The sequence below is a fragment of the Danio rerio genome, chromosome 1 (genome assembly GCF_052040795.2).
Source record: "Danio rerio strain M-AB ecotype USA chromosome 1, GRCz13ab, whole genome shotgun sequence".
Taxonomy (NCBI): domain Eukaryota; kingdom Metazoa; phylum Chordata; class Actinopteri; order Cypriniformes; family Danionidae; genus Danio; species Danio rerio.
This window is the reverse complement of record NC_141021.1, coordinates 7,856,844-7,875,940: the sequence shown is the minus strand read 5'-3', so window position 1 is coordinate 7,875,940 and position 19,097 is coordinate 7,856,844. Positions and strand designations below refer to the sequence as shown.

Genomic DNA, 19,097 nt, shown 5'->3' with positions numbered 1-19,097 from the left:
AATGAATGAATGAATGAATGAATGAATGAATGAATGAACGAATGAATGAACAAACAAACGAATGAAATAGATTTTTCATTTGGATTCTGAAAGTAAAAAAAAAGTTTGGAAAAATAACTAATTACCTTTTAAGACCAGACATGTTGACCTATGAATGAATGAATAAATGAATGAATGAATGAATGAATGAATGAATGAATGAATGAATGAATGAATGAATGAGATTTTTCATCTGGGTTCCGAAATTAAATCATGTTTTTTTTTAAAATAACTAATTGCCTATTGAGAGCAGACATGTTAAACTATGAAGGAATGAATCTGAATTTTCATTCAGATTCTGGAAGTAAAAAAAAAAATTATAAAAAAAAATACCATTCAAAAGCAGACATGTTGAGCAATTAATGAATGAATTAATGAATTAGAAAATCGTGCATGAATTTAAATACATTATCTTTCTATTTTTAAACATGTTTAGTAGAAGTAGCGATGTCGCCTCACAGCAAGAAGGTTGCTGGTTCAAGCCTCGGCTGGGTCAGTTGGCATTTCTGTGTGACGTTTGCATGTTCTCCCTGTGTTGGCATGGGGTTCCTCTGAAACTAAGAAATAAACAATGGCAAATATCACAGTGCATTACTGTCCTACAGTAAAATCCAGTTTATACCATAGTTAAATACCATGTAGTTTGCTAAACTCATTAACAGTTTACCTGCTTCATCAAACCAGATGTTATTCATTTGGCTACATTTGATACAATCATCCAATCAACCTTTTCCTACATCTGACTAACTCTATGTTTCTATTAAAGAAAACACTTTTGAAGCACTGTAGGAGAGGGTTACAAGCACACACACTTTATTTTACACTTTTATTAAACCCTTTTACTCATAGGCATAGGCTCACAGGCCTTCAAATAGCAAAGTGTCCTTTAGCAGTGTATGTTTTAGAAATCGAGAGTCATCAGACCTTGTGCAAAGATGGTAGATTCTTTCACACTGAAATGCAGAAGAACTTTACCATCGACAACACAAAACAGCAATTTCACAAGTAATGTCGTTTCCATTCAGCCTTTATTTTTTAATGTGTTCCTGAATGATGCCACCCTTCATAAAGATCGACGTCATCATCATGAACGTTAAAATAGGACAATAACTTTTTATTGCAAAGACTTCATTCCTGAGTGCATAAAGCACTTTTACAAATAACTTTCTCAAAGGCCAGTTTTATGAATACATTAACATCAAAACTAATGGCCAATATCTTGATGTTCCTCTGGTTATTGACACCGGAACATTCCTATTTGTTCATATACAGACGCTCCAAAAAGCCAGCCGTGCAAGAAGAGGAAAACGTCTTTCTAATGAGCAGGCTTGTATTAGATGCTCAGGGTTAGTGATTTGAACAACCTGCTTTGGCTCAAACTCAAACTGATACAGATCTGAGTGATTTGTCAAATCACAAAACTTCTTATCACATTTTTATTTTCAAAGCTGAAGATGGATGGATGGGTGGGTGAGTGGGTTGTGGGTGGATGGATGGATGGATGGATGGGTATGTGGGTTGAATGGATGTATGGATGGTTGGTTGGTTGATTGGTTGGTTGGTTGGTGGACGAATGGATGGATGCATGGGTTGGATGGTGGGTGGACGAATAGACGAAAGGATGGATGGATGGATGGGTTGAATGGGTTGGTTGTCGTATAGATGGATGAACGGGTTGAATGAGTTGGTTGGTTGGTTGGTTAATTGATTGGTTGGTTGGTGGAGGGATGGACGGATGGATGGGTTGTATAGTTGGTTGGTTGATGGATGGATGGATGGATGGTTGGTTGGTTGGTGGACGGATGGACAATTAGCTGGATGGATGGATGGATGGATGGATGGATGGATGGATGGGTGGATGGATGGGCTGGTTAGTTGGTTGGTTGGTGGACGGACAGATGGATGGATGGATGGATGGATGGACGGATGGATGGACGGTTGGTTGGTTGGTGGACAGATGTACAAAAGGATGAATAGATGGATGGATGGGTTGATGGATGGAAGAATAGATAGGTTGAATGGGTTGGTTGGTTGGTTGGTGGACAGATGGATGGATGGATGGGTTGTATAGTTGGTGAATGAATAGATCGATGTATGGATGATTTGTTCATTGTTTGGTTGGTTAGTGGGTGGATGGATGGACGGATGGATGGACGGATGGATGAATGGATGGATGGATGGATGGATGGGTTGTATGGTTGGTTAGTGGACAGATGGATGAATGGATTTATGGATGCTTAGTTGGATGGTGGGTGGGTGGACAGATTTATGGATGCTTAGTTCGATGGTCGGTGGGTGGACGGATGGATAGATGAATGGTTAGTTGGTGGATGGATGGATGGATAGATGGGTGGTTGGTGAATGGATGTATGGATGAATGGATTGATGGACTGATGGATGGATTTTTGCATGGATGGATGGAATAGAATGCTAATAGAATAAAAATGGATAGAATAGAACTTTTGTTGAATGAGACATGTAGTCTAAGTCATTCAACCCTACATTTGTTTTATCTTAGTATTTATAATCCATGTTGTTAACAGTGAATGCCACTGTTATGTATGATTCTTTTATAAAAAAAAATAAAATAAATAAAAAAATACCCATATGTCCTATAGGGAGATATCGGCTCTGATTTAAATCCATAAAACCCACAAGAGGCCTAACAGAGAGAGAAGGTTATTGTGTTTCATGCTTCTGTCAAGCAGTTTAATTTTGCTGTAACCAAGTATAATTACAGGTGCTAGATTATTAAACAAATTACTCATCATCTCTTTAAACGCAATTGATTAAAGTGAAATGCGATTAAGATTTGTTTGGGGTAAAAATATAAATCCTGAATCAGTCGTTCGCAGGTAAATGAGGATAACGATTAGATGCAGATGTGGTTGCTTTGATTAATGTGTATTTGTCAATGGTCGTCTCTCTCTCTGCTGTCATCCCAACCATTATGTTCTGATTTAAGCCATGCTGCAAATTCCTCCTGATTCTCATTTAGCGTCACCTCGAAGCCCAGCGTCTGACCGACCCCTAAATCTGACCTTGTTAGTATGACTGGCTCTAGAGACGTCTGTGCGTGCGTGTTTGGCCAGAGAAAACAGTGCGCTGCAACATTTAAGCCCCCTTTTAATTACTGCCCAACACCCCATAATGACAATTAAATGAGATGCAGTGGCAAAGGCATATATCAAAGTCATTGAGCAATGGGGGAAAGAGAGATCTTTGTGCGTCATTTCTTGATTGAGAAGCCTGAGTGTTTATTCGATCATATTGAGACTTTGATTGACAGAACACATCAAAATTTGGGACACTTATAAAATGATGACCACTTTTAAAGAGAACAATTAAAGAGTAATTCTATGCAAATCTTCCTTGCAAAAAAAAAAAAACAAATCATGTCAACAATTGGTGATTTTACAGAAATTCACAATGCAGTGAGGGTATTTTTAAATGTTCATATCTGTTGATGTCGTTTGCAAGTTAAACTGTGAGCTTATTTTATTTGAACTATTAGAATTTCAATCAATAATATAGCAAACAATGCATATAGATGAACTAAAGTTGATCAGTAATGACTTTAGGGCTGTGGTTACCATAAACAACAATTGTGAATGTCAACATAACACATTATCAGGATAAATGACGACAACATCATGTATTAAACATTAGCATAAAACATACTACAGACTAAAACATACATTAAACATATGTAGAGGATTATAACAATATTTAATTAAAATCTAAATATCTTTTTCCGGAATATGTTTTTTCAATTATTGTGTAACATTAAAATATATATGTCTTTTTTAAAAGGTAATTATATTTTTTATGCAAATTAATAAAAAAAATATATATATATAATAATACTAAGAAATACTGATATAACATATATATATTAATTATTTATTTTATTTTATTTTTTTTATCACCGGCCACTTTATTATGTACACCTGTCCACCTGCTCGTTAACACAAACTTCGAATCAGCCAATCACATATCAGCAACAGATGTATTTAGGCATCTGCTGCTGTTCAAAGCGAGCATCAGAATGGGGAAGAAATGTGGTTTAAGTGACTTTGAAGGTGCCATGGTTGTTGGTGCCAGACGGGCTGGTCTGAGTATTTCAGAAACTGAAATTTCTGATCTACTGGGATTTTCATGCACAACCATCTCTAGGGTTTACAGAGAATGGTCCGAAAAAGAGAAAATATCCAGTGAGTGCAGTTCTGTGGGCGCAAATGCCTTGTTGATGCCAGAGGTCAGAGGAGAATGGCCAGACTGGGTCGAGCTGATAGAAAGACAACAGTAACTCAAATAACCACTCGTTACTACTGAGGTATGCAGATGAGCATCTTTGAAAGCACAACACGTCCAACCCTGAGGTGAATGTGCTACAGCAGCAGAGGACCACACCAAACCAGGTGCCTCTCCTGTCAGCTAAGAACAGGAAACTGAGGCTACAATTGTCAAAGGCTCACCAAAATTGCATAATAGATGGTTGGAAAAACGTTGCCTGATTTGACGAGTCTCAATTTCTGCTGCAACATTCACATGGTAGGTTCAGAATTTGGTGTCAACAACATGACGTGGATTCATCCTGCCTTATATCAATGGTTCAGGATGGTGGTGTAACGGTGTGGGGGATATTTTCTTGGCACACTTTGGGCCCATTAGTACCAATTGAGCATTATGTCAATGCCACAGCCTACATAAGTATTGTTGCTGACCATGTCCATCCCTTTATGAACACAGTGTACTCATCTTCTGATGGTTACTTCCAACAGGATAACGTGCCATGTCATAAAGCGTGAATCATCTCAGACTGGTTTCTTGAACATGACAATGAGTTAGCTGTACTAAAATGGCCTCCACAGTCACCAAATCTTAGTCCAATAGAGCACCTTTGGGATGTGGTGGAACGGGAGAGTCACACCATGGATGTGCAATTGACAAATCTGCAGCAACTGCGTGATGCTATCATGTCAATGTGGACCAAAATCTCTGAGGAATTTTCCAGTACCTTGTTGAATCACAGCCAGGAAGGATTAAGGCAGTTCTGAAGGCAAAAGGAGTCCAACCAGGTACTAGTAGGGTGTACCTAATAAAGTGGCCAGTGAATATCTATCTATCTATCTATCTATCTATCTATCTATCTATCTATCTATCTATCTATCTATCTATCTATCTATCTATCTATCTATCTATCTATCTATCTACCTACCTATCTATCTATCTATCTAAACTCTTAAACATCTCATATAGATTCTGTTTTGTGTTGAAATTCTTCAAATAACAATCGAGTTAAATCTTGCTCCTGTCATTCTGATTAAAATTCCAATTCTATTCCAATTCACAGTCATTAACCGCAAGGGAGCCATATCCTCAATTCTGAATTGTGCTCATCGCTAACATCATAATCTTGTGATGGTATTCTTAAACATGCCCCAGCGGCATCATGGATACATTTTCAGTGTCACCTTTTTTTTAAAGTCACATTATTCGTGAGCATTATGTCATAAAAAAAACCTAGTTTCCTTTTGCTAATGTTGATCTATTTAGTTTCTTACGTCTAATCCCTGAGAGGCAGCCTTGTGTGAAATAAGATAAATTGATTTTGCATTGATTTGAACTCATTCTTTTCAGTTCATTCTGCTGCTGTGTGGAGGAGGCGGATCTTTCCCTTCAGCAGAAGCAGGTGTCTAATAAATCTGGCCTAATGTTTAATGCATTCACAACCGCGGTGATGGTAACGAGGTTAAACATATATTTTTCAAAAGCACTGGCCTGTGCCTCTGCTCTTTTGTCATCACTTCCTTAATGAAAGCTTTGATCGCTGGAGTTGCTGTGGTGCAAAGAGAAAAGCCGATGGATTTGTTGAGCAAGGGATACATTTTGATTTAGTTTTGCAATATAACACTCACCTCCTAATGAATGCTTACCAGGATGCACTACGAATTACTGGCTACATGATGTCCTTGATATGCTTCTTTAAGTGACATGGTCCATTTCTCTTTTAATTCCCGCTGCTGGAATTTAATCAGAATAGCATTACTAATTTCATTGATTTATTTTTTCTCCAACACACATCACTTCTATTGATCTATCGCCACCTCAAAGTTTAGGTGATCAACAGTAATTTTTAATGTGTTCCTAATTTCATTGCTCAGATTTTGTATTTTTAATTAAAGGTGCAGTAGGTGATTGTCTTCAGAAACATTTTTTGTTGCGCTGGTTGAAAGTTTCTTCACAGTCCAATAGTACCCTGCTGAAAGATCCAGCTTAAACCAGCCTAGGCTGGTTGGCTGGTTTTAGCTGGTTGACCAGCCTGGTTTTAGAGGGGTTTTAGCCATTTCCAGGCTGGTTTCCAGCCATTTCCAGCCTGGTCTTAGCTGGTCAGGCTGGAAAATTACTAATCCAGCTAAAACCAGCTTGACCAGCCTGGTTTAAGGTGGACATAGCTGGTTTTGGCTGGGCTCCCAGTCTGGCTAGGCTGGTCAACCTGTTTTTAGCTAGTCATCTCCCAGCCTGAAAAGCTAAGACCAGGCTGTAAATGGCTGGAAACCAGTCTGGAAATGGCCAAAACCCCTCTAAAACCAGCCTGGCTGACCAGCTAAAACCAGCCAACCAGCCTAGGCTGATTTAAGCAGTTTTTTTTAGTAGGGTAATGATTAAAGTAAATGATCTAAATGTATTTATATTTATTTTTTTATTCTAGGTAAGGCATAAAAATAAAAAATGTTCATCCAATTACATAGAGTCGGACCAACATCTCTCATAATTCCGATAAGTAACTCAAACTGTCAGACTGCAAATGCAGATTTGGGCTTTTGTGCATCTCTGGTCGCGCATATCCGCAATTAGCGTGTGCATGTCTGCCGCGCGTGCACGTCTAGATGAGAAACACGTGAACGCGAGAGTGTCAGTTGCGGCTAAATCAAATGCTGAATTGAAAATTTTTAAACTCCTGAATCAGTATTGGAGTTACTTTAGCACGCTGGAGAAAGGACGATACCACACCATGGCTGAAGTATTTCTGTTAGAGAGGTAATGTTTTAAAACTATATTAGTAACACAGAGCTGATGTACAGTGTATCCGCTTGTTAAGTGTGACGTTACGCGAAGCGGCTTCAGGGTCCAAGCGCTCTATTCAACTGAATGGGGAGACTCATGAAATGGTAATAATAAACGTTTACAAAGCAATTTAATGCTTTGGAAAATCACGATCGCAGTATATATGTCCATGCCTAATATCCGAAATGGCCAGATGGCCTAATGGCCAGATGGCCTAATGGCCAGAAAGTGATAATTTTTTTTATAAATTTTAAAATTTTTGGTATTTGTTATGCAGCAAGCCCAGAGATTGTTGTGTACACTACGATTTTATATAAAATTAACTTTAATGTGTGATAGGAATAAAACGTGATCATAAACGAATGATTTCTCCACTCAAATGAATGGCGGCTTGGACCCGGAAACAGTATAAATGCGTCACAAACACGTCACCACTTAACAAGCGGATTGTATTATGAATGGGTTCTATGCACAGACGTGTTGTTCAGCCACTAAAATCTCCCAGTGGAAGCTAGATATGACTATTTTTAGTTTGGTAAGGGAGCTTTAACAGCATCGATGATGTAGATTTATAACGTCATTCAGTTTAACAACAAAACATCAGTAAATAACACTATTCCACCAAGCCTGCTTGCTGTACTGAAGTTGCTTTTAACTTCACATTGGGTCATTTCTGAACCATGACAGCCTGTGACGCGCTCCCGATATTGTTTACCGCTACTCTGAATATTCAGTCTGAAATAGCATGTAAATGTGGCTTAATAAGTGAAATTCCTGCACGCCGCCCGGCCAACCACTACATACACTTCTAACTGGCGAATGAATTGGGTTGTCTGCTGTTGTGTCGTGGTGGGCGCTTGTGATTTCAAGTGGCGTGGCTTTGAAACACAGTCCCTCCCCGCCGTCCAAAGCTAATATGCTATCCGATTAGCATTTTGGCAGATCACCTACTGCACCTTTAATAGTCACAGAATTCTAAAGTACACATGAAATCAAAACTAACTATATTGATTTTGTTAGCTCACATCGCTAGTTTTGTGGTGAACAATTCATCTGTGCAAGCCATTAATAATAAATTACATTTTAATAATAATAAAAAAATATGGTTTGCCCTTGTAATCTAACATTGATATCTGAAAATGCACTTCCTGTTTGTTTTAGTTAAATTGTCAGATTACATCTGTCTGAAGTATTGGGCGTGGCTAACATACTTAACCACACCCCTCAAACTGTCAGCACTATGATGGAAATGGAGAGGAGGAGGTGTGTGCTATGCTGCGTTCACACCAGACGTGGAAAAAGCCTCAAGCAAAAAGTCAATGCAAAGACGCGAATAGACGCGATTCGCGTGAATAAGTTGACGCGAGTTGAGCGTTTTGCGCAATTGACGTGCTTAACGTGCGTTTCGCGCAAACCGCTTGAGTTGAAAAAATCTGAAATTCAACAGTCATTTAGTCTTTTTTGTTTTATTTTAGCAAGAATAAAAGCAGGTTTTATTTTTTTTTAAAACATTTAAAGGTCAAAATGATTATCCCTCTTAAGTAATTTTAGTTTCCTATTGTCTACAGAACAAAACAAACCATCATTATACAATAAATTGCTAAATTAGTCTAACTTGCCTAATTAACCTAGTTAAACCTTTAAATGTCACTTTAAGCTTAAAACTAGTGTAATCCCACCAGTCCTACGCCAACCAACCCGCTCTGAGCTGGTATTGAACCAGCGACCTTCCGCATGGGAGTTGGGTGCTCTACCAAGGAGGCTAAAGACCATGGCCTCTAGCGTCTGTCGCTAGAGCACCTTTAGAGGTCAGAGGAGTGAGGTTTACCTGCACAGCACACACTAGCTGGCCTCCGTTACACTCACCCACCTAAACCCCACTCCCATCCGGGTCACGGCACCAATGTAACCCCACCAGTCCTATGCCACCCAACCCGCTCTGAGCTGGTATCGAACCGGCGACTTTCCGCATGGGAGTCGGGTGCTCTAACAATAGGGCTAAAGACCATGGCTCTAGAGCACCTTTAGAGGTCAGAGGAGTGAGGTTTACCTGCACAGCACACACTAGCTGGCCTCCGTTACTCTAGCATCTTAAAAATTTATCTAATCATGATGGCAAAGATAAAAGACATCAGCTATTAGAAATTAGTTATTATTTTACATTGTTTAGAAATGTGTTGAAAAAAATCTTTCCGTTAAACGGAAATTGGTTAATAAATATGCAGGGGGGCTAATAATTCTGACTTTATCTTTACATACACTAGTATCACTAAAGTACTGCATGTGATTCATCAACACAATTACTGGAATGATCGCCACATCAGTAGCACTCATTAGCAAGTCACTGCATGAACTGAACCTCAGCCTGTCAGATTAGGAACATTGTGCAGTGCCAAGTTGCGATCCACTGGAGTACAACATTACAAAATACCTCCGTTTTGATTTCCTATGGGTTTTTCCCCTGGCTTTTCTCTCCTCAGACTCTTTAATAAGCATCTCAGAGAAAGCCCAGTGGAGGCGGGGGCTTCCTCCGGCTGAATCCCTAACAACCTCTTGTTTTTGGTCAAAGCGGCGGTGAATGTTGATCTGAGAGCAGAATTCTCTTCCATCTAGGAGTATGATCTTGTTAAGAGCTTTGGAGTCTGCAGTCTGGTCCTGGATCAGTGCTGATGGCAGACAGCTGGAATGCCATTAGTTGTGACCCTACGGCTGGCAGCTCATCAAACCCTCCGCCGGGGCACCGGAGTGAAGGGGTTGCTATGGCGACGGCTCCTTCGTTACGTAACCCGGCGACTGGAGGAAAATGGAGACCTAGAGCGAATGGAGCTTTCAGGCTTACAGTGTGCTTAGAGTTCACCGGGGGAGTTACTGAAAGATGCCAAGGCTTCTGCGTACAAAAGTGATTTGACATGAGAGGATATATATATATAAATATATATATATATATATATATATATATATATATATATATATATATATATATATATATATATATAAGCAGATATCTGACATCATAAAGTTAGTTTTGTTTAGTAAAAGCTATTTTTGCCAACAGAACTTCAAAAACAACTGAAAGACTGAATTAAAATATAATATCTAATTATAATTATACATACAATGAATATAATATATTATAAATATAACAATATCTAGAAGGTGGGGATAAAACACACAAATGTATATAGACAAAGACAGAAATGTAAAAAATAAAACATTTTTAACATTTGATCTGAAATGAAAGATTTTTGTTCTAATTTCTTTTTTTCTTTCTTAGAAACTGTAAAAATCATTGGATGGATGGATGGATGGATAGATTGGTTGGTGAACGTAAGGATGGATGGATACATGATGGATGGATGGATGGATGGATGGATAGATTGGTTGGTGAACGTAAGGATGGATGGATACATGATGGATGGATGGATGGATGGACAGATTGGTTGGTGAACGCAAGGATGGATGGATACATGATGGATGGATGGATGGATGGATGGATGGATGATTGGTTGGTGAACGCAAGGATGGATGGATACATGATGGATGGATGGATGGATGGATGGATGGATTGGTTGGTGAACGCAAGGATGGATGGATACATGATGGATGGATGGATTGGTTGGTGAACGCAACGATGGATGGATGGATGGTTGGTTGGTTGATGGATTGATTGGTGGGTTGGTTGTTTGGTTGGTGGGTGGGTGAATTGGTGGATATATGTATGGATGGATGGTTGGTTGGTTGGTTGGTTGGTTGGTTGGTTGATGGATGGATGGATGGATGGATGGATGGATGGATAGATGGATGGATGGATGGATGGACAGATGAAAGGACGCATGGGTTGGATGGTTGGTTGGTAGATGGATGGATGATGGGTAGATGGTTGGTTGGTGTATAGATGGATGAATGGATGGATAGATGGTTGGCGGAAGGATGGATGTGTGTGTGTGTGTGTATTCATCCATTTTCTTTTAGGCTTAGTCCCTTTATTATTCAGGGGTCGACACAGCGGAATGAACGGCCAATTCTGTTCCAGCTGCAACCCATCACTGGGAAACACATACACACACAATACACTACAGCCAATTTAGCTTATTCAATTCACCTATAACACATGTCTTTGGACTTCTGGGGAAACAGAAGCACCTAGTGGAAGCCCACGTGAACAAGGGGAGGACATGCAAACTCCACACAGAAATGCCAACTGACTCAGCCGAGGCTCAAACCAACGACCTTCTTGCTGTGAGTTGACCGTGCAACCCACTGTGGGACAATGTAAGAGACAACGGCAGCATGTCCTCAACAACATATCTAGATAGTACATACAGTAGTTTATTTCTGTCTGAGTATTAAGTGTTTGCGTTGGAGAAAAATTAGGTTGTATTTGCTTTGAAGTCATGGCTTCGTCTCTTCCTTTGGTAAATTTGTTTTGCTGTAATGATAAAGAACCTTTATTTCAAAACTGCATGATGTTTCACTCTTGTTATCTTTGATTAATATTTACATTTATTTCATGATCTGAAACATTAAAGTGTGACAAACATTAGAATAACTGGAAATCAGTAAGGGGCAAACACTTTTTCACACCACTGTTTATTTATATATAAATGTCATATTTGAGCAAAAGTGTTTTTGAGCAGTTTATTTAAAAGTACCAACTCATAGTCAGATATCGATATCGATAATAAAATATCGATATCAAGTAAATAATACTTCTATTGAGGTGGTTAGTCATTCATATTCATTGTACAGAAAGAATGCCTTGAACATTCTGCTAGACCCTTCTATAAGATTCCACATAAAAAAGAAGAGCTATTGATTAGACAAAGCAAAATGTTCCATCTCAGAGAGAAGAAACTTGTCTTGTGAGACATCCAGAGCTTCTGCACTTTGGCAGAGGCATTCTGTTCAAGCAACTGTTGCCATAAGATCTGCTTACGAGCACTCTCTTTACTCGCATTAGCAATACAAAAGCCTTTCAGAAAACTGTGACAGATGCAAACTCATCAATTAAAGCTCTGCCCGCTCAGCATTTACCACATCCAGTCTAGACTCACTCGAGACACGTTCTTTTAGCGGCCATTCTTCAGGATTATCTGAGACGGGCCCTCTCCTCTCTTCCACATTCTGAGCGCGCTCCAGATTTTCCGGAGATTATTCAAGTCACACGCAACCTGTCCATTTCCAGGGCATCTGTCACGGGGTAAGATGCAGCCATGGTCATTGGGAGATTGATGGGTGGTCTGGGACCTCAGGGGCCTGAATTAATTTTTAATGGCAGCCACATTGCATCCACCCTCCTTCCTCTTTTTTTTTTTTTTTTTTGCACACACCCACTAGCACTTAAAACTAAATAAAAGCGATGGCTCAGCCCTTTTTCAGTGCAACACAGGCCGGGATGCTGCAGGTGCTCAGCACGTGTTGAGGAGGGGGTGTTTGCTTTTGTGCCTTTGTAGCTCTGGAAAGCAGATTTTTGCTTTGTTTCAAGTCTCCGTGTTGTAAAGTCTGTCATTCCACCTTCACCAATAGTGGAGGATTTGTTATATGTGACCCTGAACCCCTAAACCTGGCTTAAAGGGCATATAGGTTACCCCTTTTTTCATATATAATATAAGTCTTTTGTGTCCCCAGAATGTGTCTGTAAAGTTTTAGCTCAAAACACCCATCAGAGTAATTATTATAGCTGTTTGAAGTGTCTGTTTTATAGCTGGGAAAAGGTTGTTGCTGTTTTTTTGCACTGGTGGGCCGGTCCGTTTTTCAGCCATGAGGGCCGGTGTCCCTAGCTTTAGAATCTGTTGCTTTCAGCAGTCACACTTTTTAAATTAATTTATTTATTTACTTGACCACAGTCTTCTTATTCATTATTTTACTGCAGCTCTGCTCTTTTTAACTATTTTCTTGCAGCCTTGTGGTCTAGATGCAGCCTGCAGGTTATATATATATATATATATATATATATATATATATATATATATATATATATATATATATATATATATATATATATATATATATATATATATATATACCGTTGAAGTCAGAATTATTAACCCCCTTTGTTTTTTGTTTTTTTTTAAATATTTCCCAAATAATATTTAACAGAGCAAGGAAATTTTCACAGTATGTCTGATAATATTGTTTCTTCTGGAGAAAGTCTTATTTGTTTTATTTCTGCAAGAGTAAAAGCAGTTTTTAATTTTTTAAACACCATTTTAAGGTCAATATTATTAGCCCCTTTAAGCTATATTTGTTTTGATAGTCTACAGAACAAACCATCGCTATATAATAACTTGCCTAATTACCCTAACCTGCCTAGTTAACCTAATTAACCTACTTAAGCCTTTAAATGTCACTTTAAGTTGTATAGAAGTGTCCATAATGCCACTCAAAAGCATAAATAAATGGGGGTGGGGGGGCATGTATCACAAAATACTGAAAACACCATACACCACAGTAAATACTGTACAAGCCGATCTGAATGTCCTCATTCGATTGAATGAGCATTACCAGTGGTTATCAGCTGATAGATATGGGCCAGTAGGGGTCTTCTGCTCCTACTGGCAGGCTCAGAAGGTTGTTTTTATCCATCCACATGGTTAATCAGCTATAGATCACATAAGGCTGCGGCCGGAAGTAAATGAGAATTATTTATATTATCTATTAAATTTCCCAATAATTGTATTTAATTAACGTCTACCTGTACCCCAACCATAAAAGAAATGTAAAAACAGATCTAAAACAGGAGTCTTCTCCATTATAGCTGATTGACCATGTGGATGGATGATAGCAGCCTTCTGATCCTACCAGTAGGACCCTACTGGCCCATATCTATCAGCTGATAACAACTAATAACACCCATTTAGTAATAACATTCGAAGCGGGTGTGAATACACTAACAACATAGAACAACAATCAATACCATAGAGGATATCTTAGCAATCATTACAGCACACGGGCAAACACCTCAACACAAATATAATAATGAATAATAGCTATATATCCTTTAATTTGACACCAATAATAACAATAGCGAGCATCCTGATTATCATATTTTCCACTTTCATAATACAGCCAATGAACAACATGTTCCATAACCTGGCAGATAAATAAAAATAAGAGTCCCCTATAGTTCTGTGCAGTGAAATTTCCTGTAAGAGTAAAGCACTGTTTTCTTCGTTCTCACTCGAAAAGCAAGAGAGAGCATAGCGGCGGAAATAAAATGTGTGGCGAAATATTTGAAATTGGACAGAGAGGCTATTAAGGCTCTGCTGACAAGCTTCTTTTACGACATTGCTATCAAACCATCTGCTATTTTCCAGTCAATTAAACCATTATAGGATTTGAGATCAATTAATCTTGTCCAGTAATAGCTTTATATCCTTGTTTGCTTTCTTATAGCCCAATATTTCTGTGCACTATGTCACAACAAGGCAAAAAAAAAGTTAATGGTCTGTTGCTCCTCTTTTCATTATTTGCTTTCTATTTGACTCTCGTCAGGATTAGTGGGAGATTTTTTTTCTTTTTTTTTTTTTAACCTTAAAGCAAACATCAACAGAGATAAACTGAGTCTCTCCAGATAGAGTTTATGATCTCCATCAAACACATTCACAGGACGTAAAGATAACAACTCATCGTTTAATACTGATATAAAATGTCAACACTTGCATGAGTGATGACAAACAAATGTATTTTCCACATCGGAGAACGTGATGAGTGTATCAGTGTGTGATAATACATAACTTTAAAAATATACCAAATATAAAAACCACTAAGGTTAATAAAATAGCTGGTAATAAAATTTAAAAAATAATAAATAAAAAATAAAATAAAACATTTCAAGATTTATTTTCCACATTTGGGAATGAAAATAAAATTAAATAAAATGTTAAATTAAAATAAATTAAGTTGAATTTAAAAATATACAAGAATGTAACATTTAAAATGTATTTTCCACATAAATAAAAAATAAATAGAATTTTTAGATAAATTAAATGTAAAAATATACAAAAATTGAACATAAAAAATTTGATTTGCACATATTTAAATAAAAATTGTAATAAATTAAATTAAAATATAAATAAAAATGTAACATTTAATTTTTTACACGTAAATTAAATTCAATTAAATACAATTTTATTAAATTAAAATGTAAAATAACTTAAAAATTACATTTAAATTACTTCAAATTAATTTAAAACAATAAATAAACAAATAAATAAATAGACAAATTTTATTAATAAAAGTAAATTAAAAACCAAAAAATATTCACAATTTATTTTCCACATAAATTAAATTTAAAATAAATTTTGAAAAGATAATAAAAATATATAGAAATTTGTATAAAATTTCAAAAATAAACAAAAAATGTAACACTTAAAATTTATTTTCAACATAAGGGAATAAAATAAAATTTAAATAAATGTAATTAAATAAAAAATTAAACAAAAACATTTAAAATTAATTTTCCACATAAATTAAGTTAAAATGTTTTTTTAAATAAAATAAATAGAAAATTTAAATAAATTTAATACATTTTTTTGAAAATTATATTGAAAAAAAAAATTCTGCATAAATTAAATTAAATTAAATTAAATTAATTGAAATTAAAAATGAGTCTGAACCAGCAACAAAAATGTTTTTAGGTTTAGAAAGCCTGGACCAACTTACAACTGTAGGTATATAATTAGACATCTAGACTGCCAGATAATTAAAAAAAAATGAGAACAGCAAAATAATATAACTGAGCGTATCCCTATAGTGGATTTCTTTCTGACATTGGCTATTGATCTGAAGATGATCTGCATTCGATAGGTCAGACAAGTGGATTCTTCACCAAACTGACAATCCTTCATGATGCATTAGTCTTTAAGCACACATAATACTGGAGCTCTACTGATTTCCAGTGGCAGATTTCACTAGATTCTTAAATCTCTGCATACCAAATCTACCTTCGGGTATAAATAAAGTAACCTAACCTAACCTAACCAAAAACATAACTTTTTCTATTGTATATGCAATGTTACTGGTCGGAGCGGTAAATAAATTATATTAGAGAAATTATAATACAGGCTAGTTAATCTGAAATTAGTTTTATTATTATAAATGACTAGAATATTTTGCTGACAATGAGGTAAAACCTATAGTGCATTAAAGGATCGTGGTTAAGAGTAAATGTTTTAGGCCCATACACTTTTTTTCATCAAATGATTCTTGTTATAAAAATGCTTGACAAGATTTTTTATTATTTAAATTATTAAATTATTGTTGCTATTGAATGACACCTTCTTTAAAGCATGATAAAAATGCATAATGTATATATATATATTTATATATTTATTTATTTGAGAGCGAGAGAGAGAGAGAGAGATAGCATTTAAATGGAAAGTAAATCTAAAACTGATAAATTAAGACCAGATTACAGTAATAGAGTAAGCAAATAAGCGAGCCAAATTAGTTAAAAGACTAGTTTTACCTTGAAAACAAAGTCTTCTTGCCTCCATGTAATTCACCACCCACATCGTTGTTTTCGAATGAGTCGAAGGTTAAAAAGTGTGTTCAATTTTTTTTACTTAAGTTATTGAACGATTCCTCCACGTACCACTAGTAGGAAGCCTGCGTACCACTCGTGGTACATGTACCACAGTTTGAGAACCACTAAGTTAACAACATTAAATCCTAGAACTGCCTCACCTCTAATAGACAGCGTTGTGTGTAGAACAAACTTAAATTTACGTCATTATTCATTTAAAACCACTGCGACAGGAGCCAGCGAGAGGTCCAGCTCCAGGTTTGTGAATAAATCATTCAGGCTGGTTTTGTGATCTGAATAATTCCTTTTCAATAATTCATCCACCTGAAAAGATCCAGCTGAATTGTTCATGAACTCCCATTAACGAGCCAAGGTGAACAGGAGCTATGATTACTCTATTTATTTACGAGTTTGCTTAATGAAACATGAAGTGTCATTTAAGATGTACCTCACTTCTTCATATCTGCCTCTGTCCTTCTCCTCATCCAGCAGACTAATGCAGTTATTGTTCACGTCATCCATGTCGAGTGTCAACAACGTCCCTCTATCTCTCCCTTTCCTCTGGTTCAGAAAACCCTTCCCTGACCCGGCCTGTAATTGAATTAAAACCACATTAAACAGAATGAATAGGCTGGGATTTAATTAGCGGCTGACGAAGGCCACAGGGTTCCTGAGACACGTGTTCAGTGTTTAACTCCTGCATGGACGCATGGAGTCTCTGCGCTGCTTTAATCAGTGCTGTATGGAATCAAGGCCAAATGTGACTTTTGCTGTTGCATGTAAATAGTCTCTTGAAAAGCACTCGCTGTACGTGCTGTTGAGCTGCTGATGAAGTGTGCGCGCGCACTATTTTTCCTCTTATCCTACTGATCAGTATTTTATTTATTCATTTATTCTTTTCCTTTATTAATCAGGGGTCGCCACAGCGGAATGAACTGCCAACCAGTATATATTTTCTGCAGTGAATGCAACTCCAGCTGCAAACCATCACTGGGAAGCATCCATATACACTCATACACACTCATACACTACGGCCATTTTAGTTTATCCAATAATTTATTTATTGATTGATTTATTAGTTGATTTATTATTTATTTTACTTTATTTAATTTACTTATTATTTTACTTTATTTATTTTACATTATTTATATATTTTACAATATTTATTTATTTATTGTACATCTATTTATTTATATAACTTTTTTATTTTATTTATTTTGCTTTATTTTTGTATGTATTTAATTGGTTTGTTTATTTTATTTATTTGTTTATATTACTTTATTTATTTATTTTACTTTATTCATTTTTTATTTTAATTAAATAATTTATTTAACCTAATTTGTTTATTTTACTTTATTCATTTATTTATTTATTTCACTTTATTTATATATTTTACTTAATTTACCTATTTATTTGTTTATTTTACTTTATTCATTTATTTATTTATTTCACTTTATTTATTGATTTATTTATTTATTTTACTTTATTTACTTATTTATTTTACTTATTTATTTATTTATTTATTATTTATTTATTTATTTTACTATATTTTATTTTTTACTTTATTTTACTTTATTTACTGATTTTACTTTATTTATTTATTTTACTTTATTTACTTATTTATTCTACTTTATTTATTTATTTTAATTTGTTTGTTTATTTATTTAACTTTATTTATTTACTTATTTATTTTAATTTATTTTAATGTATTTATTTATTTTACTTTATTTTAATATATATTTTTATTTATTTATTTGTTTGTTTGTTTATTTTATTTCACTTAACTTTTTTATTTAATTAATTTCTTTATTTTTACTTTTTGTTTTATTTTATCTTATTCAGGCCAACCAATGATTCATTTATTTTATGAAAATAATAGATTATTGTGTTTTATGTTGTGCAGTTTTAAAAATCGCAACATAAAAAAATGTAATTTATTGTTATTCACTAATAGTACATTGTAATGTTTTATATTGTGCAATTTAAAATAATTGATTTGTATTTTTATTCATATTTATTTATTTAATAAGTACCATTCCCATAATTTTAATTATAATAACAATATAATATTCATTAATATTATTAAAATTAATTATTATTATTACAATTATAATAATTATTATTATTATCATAGTATATTTGTTTTATATAAGTATTATGTATGTGTGTTAAGTTTAAAATGATTAATTACAAATTATATATATTTTATATTACATTTTTAATAATTTAATTGTAAATTATTACTTTTTTTAATTATTATTTTAAGTGATTTAAAACAACCAATATAACCCCACAACACATCATCTCAAACCACTGAATATGCATAGAAATATGCATATGTTTTCTATTTTATTTTTTAATACATAACAGAATGGGGAAGATGAATGAATTGACATTGGCTGATCAGCGTATATAGAAACCTACAGTACAACAAACACAATTAGCACTCATTCAAGTAGCA

General features: G+C 35.3%; 2 long non-coding RNA genes across 3 annotated transcripts in view; both read right to left on the bottom strand.

The window, feature by feature from the left end:
- LOC147846666 (uncharacterized) overlaps window positions 1–19,097 on the bottom strand; it is a 42,812-nt gene that overhangs the window by 1,933 nt on the left and 21,782 nt on the right. For both annotated transcript variants that reach the window (XR_015476156.1, XR_015476155.1), the window contains 2 exons: window positions 17,085–17,227; window positions 499–596 (listed from right to left, as the gene is read on the bottom strand). This is a non-coding gene — a long non-coding RNA (uncharacterized LOC147846666). The remainder of the gene's footprint in view (window positions 1–498; window positions 597–17,084; window positions 17,228–19,097) is intronic.
- LOC147846667 (uncharacterized) lies at window positions 3,964–9,046 on the bottom strand. The gene is made up of 3 exons (XR_015476153.1): window positions 6,665–9,046; window positions 5,261–6,520; window positions 3,964–5,184 (listed from the first exon to the last, which is right to left on the bottom strand). It is a non-coding gene; the product is annotated as an uncharacterized LOC147846667 (long non-coding RNA).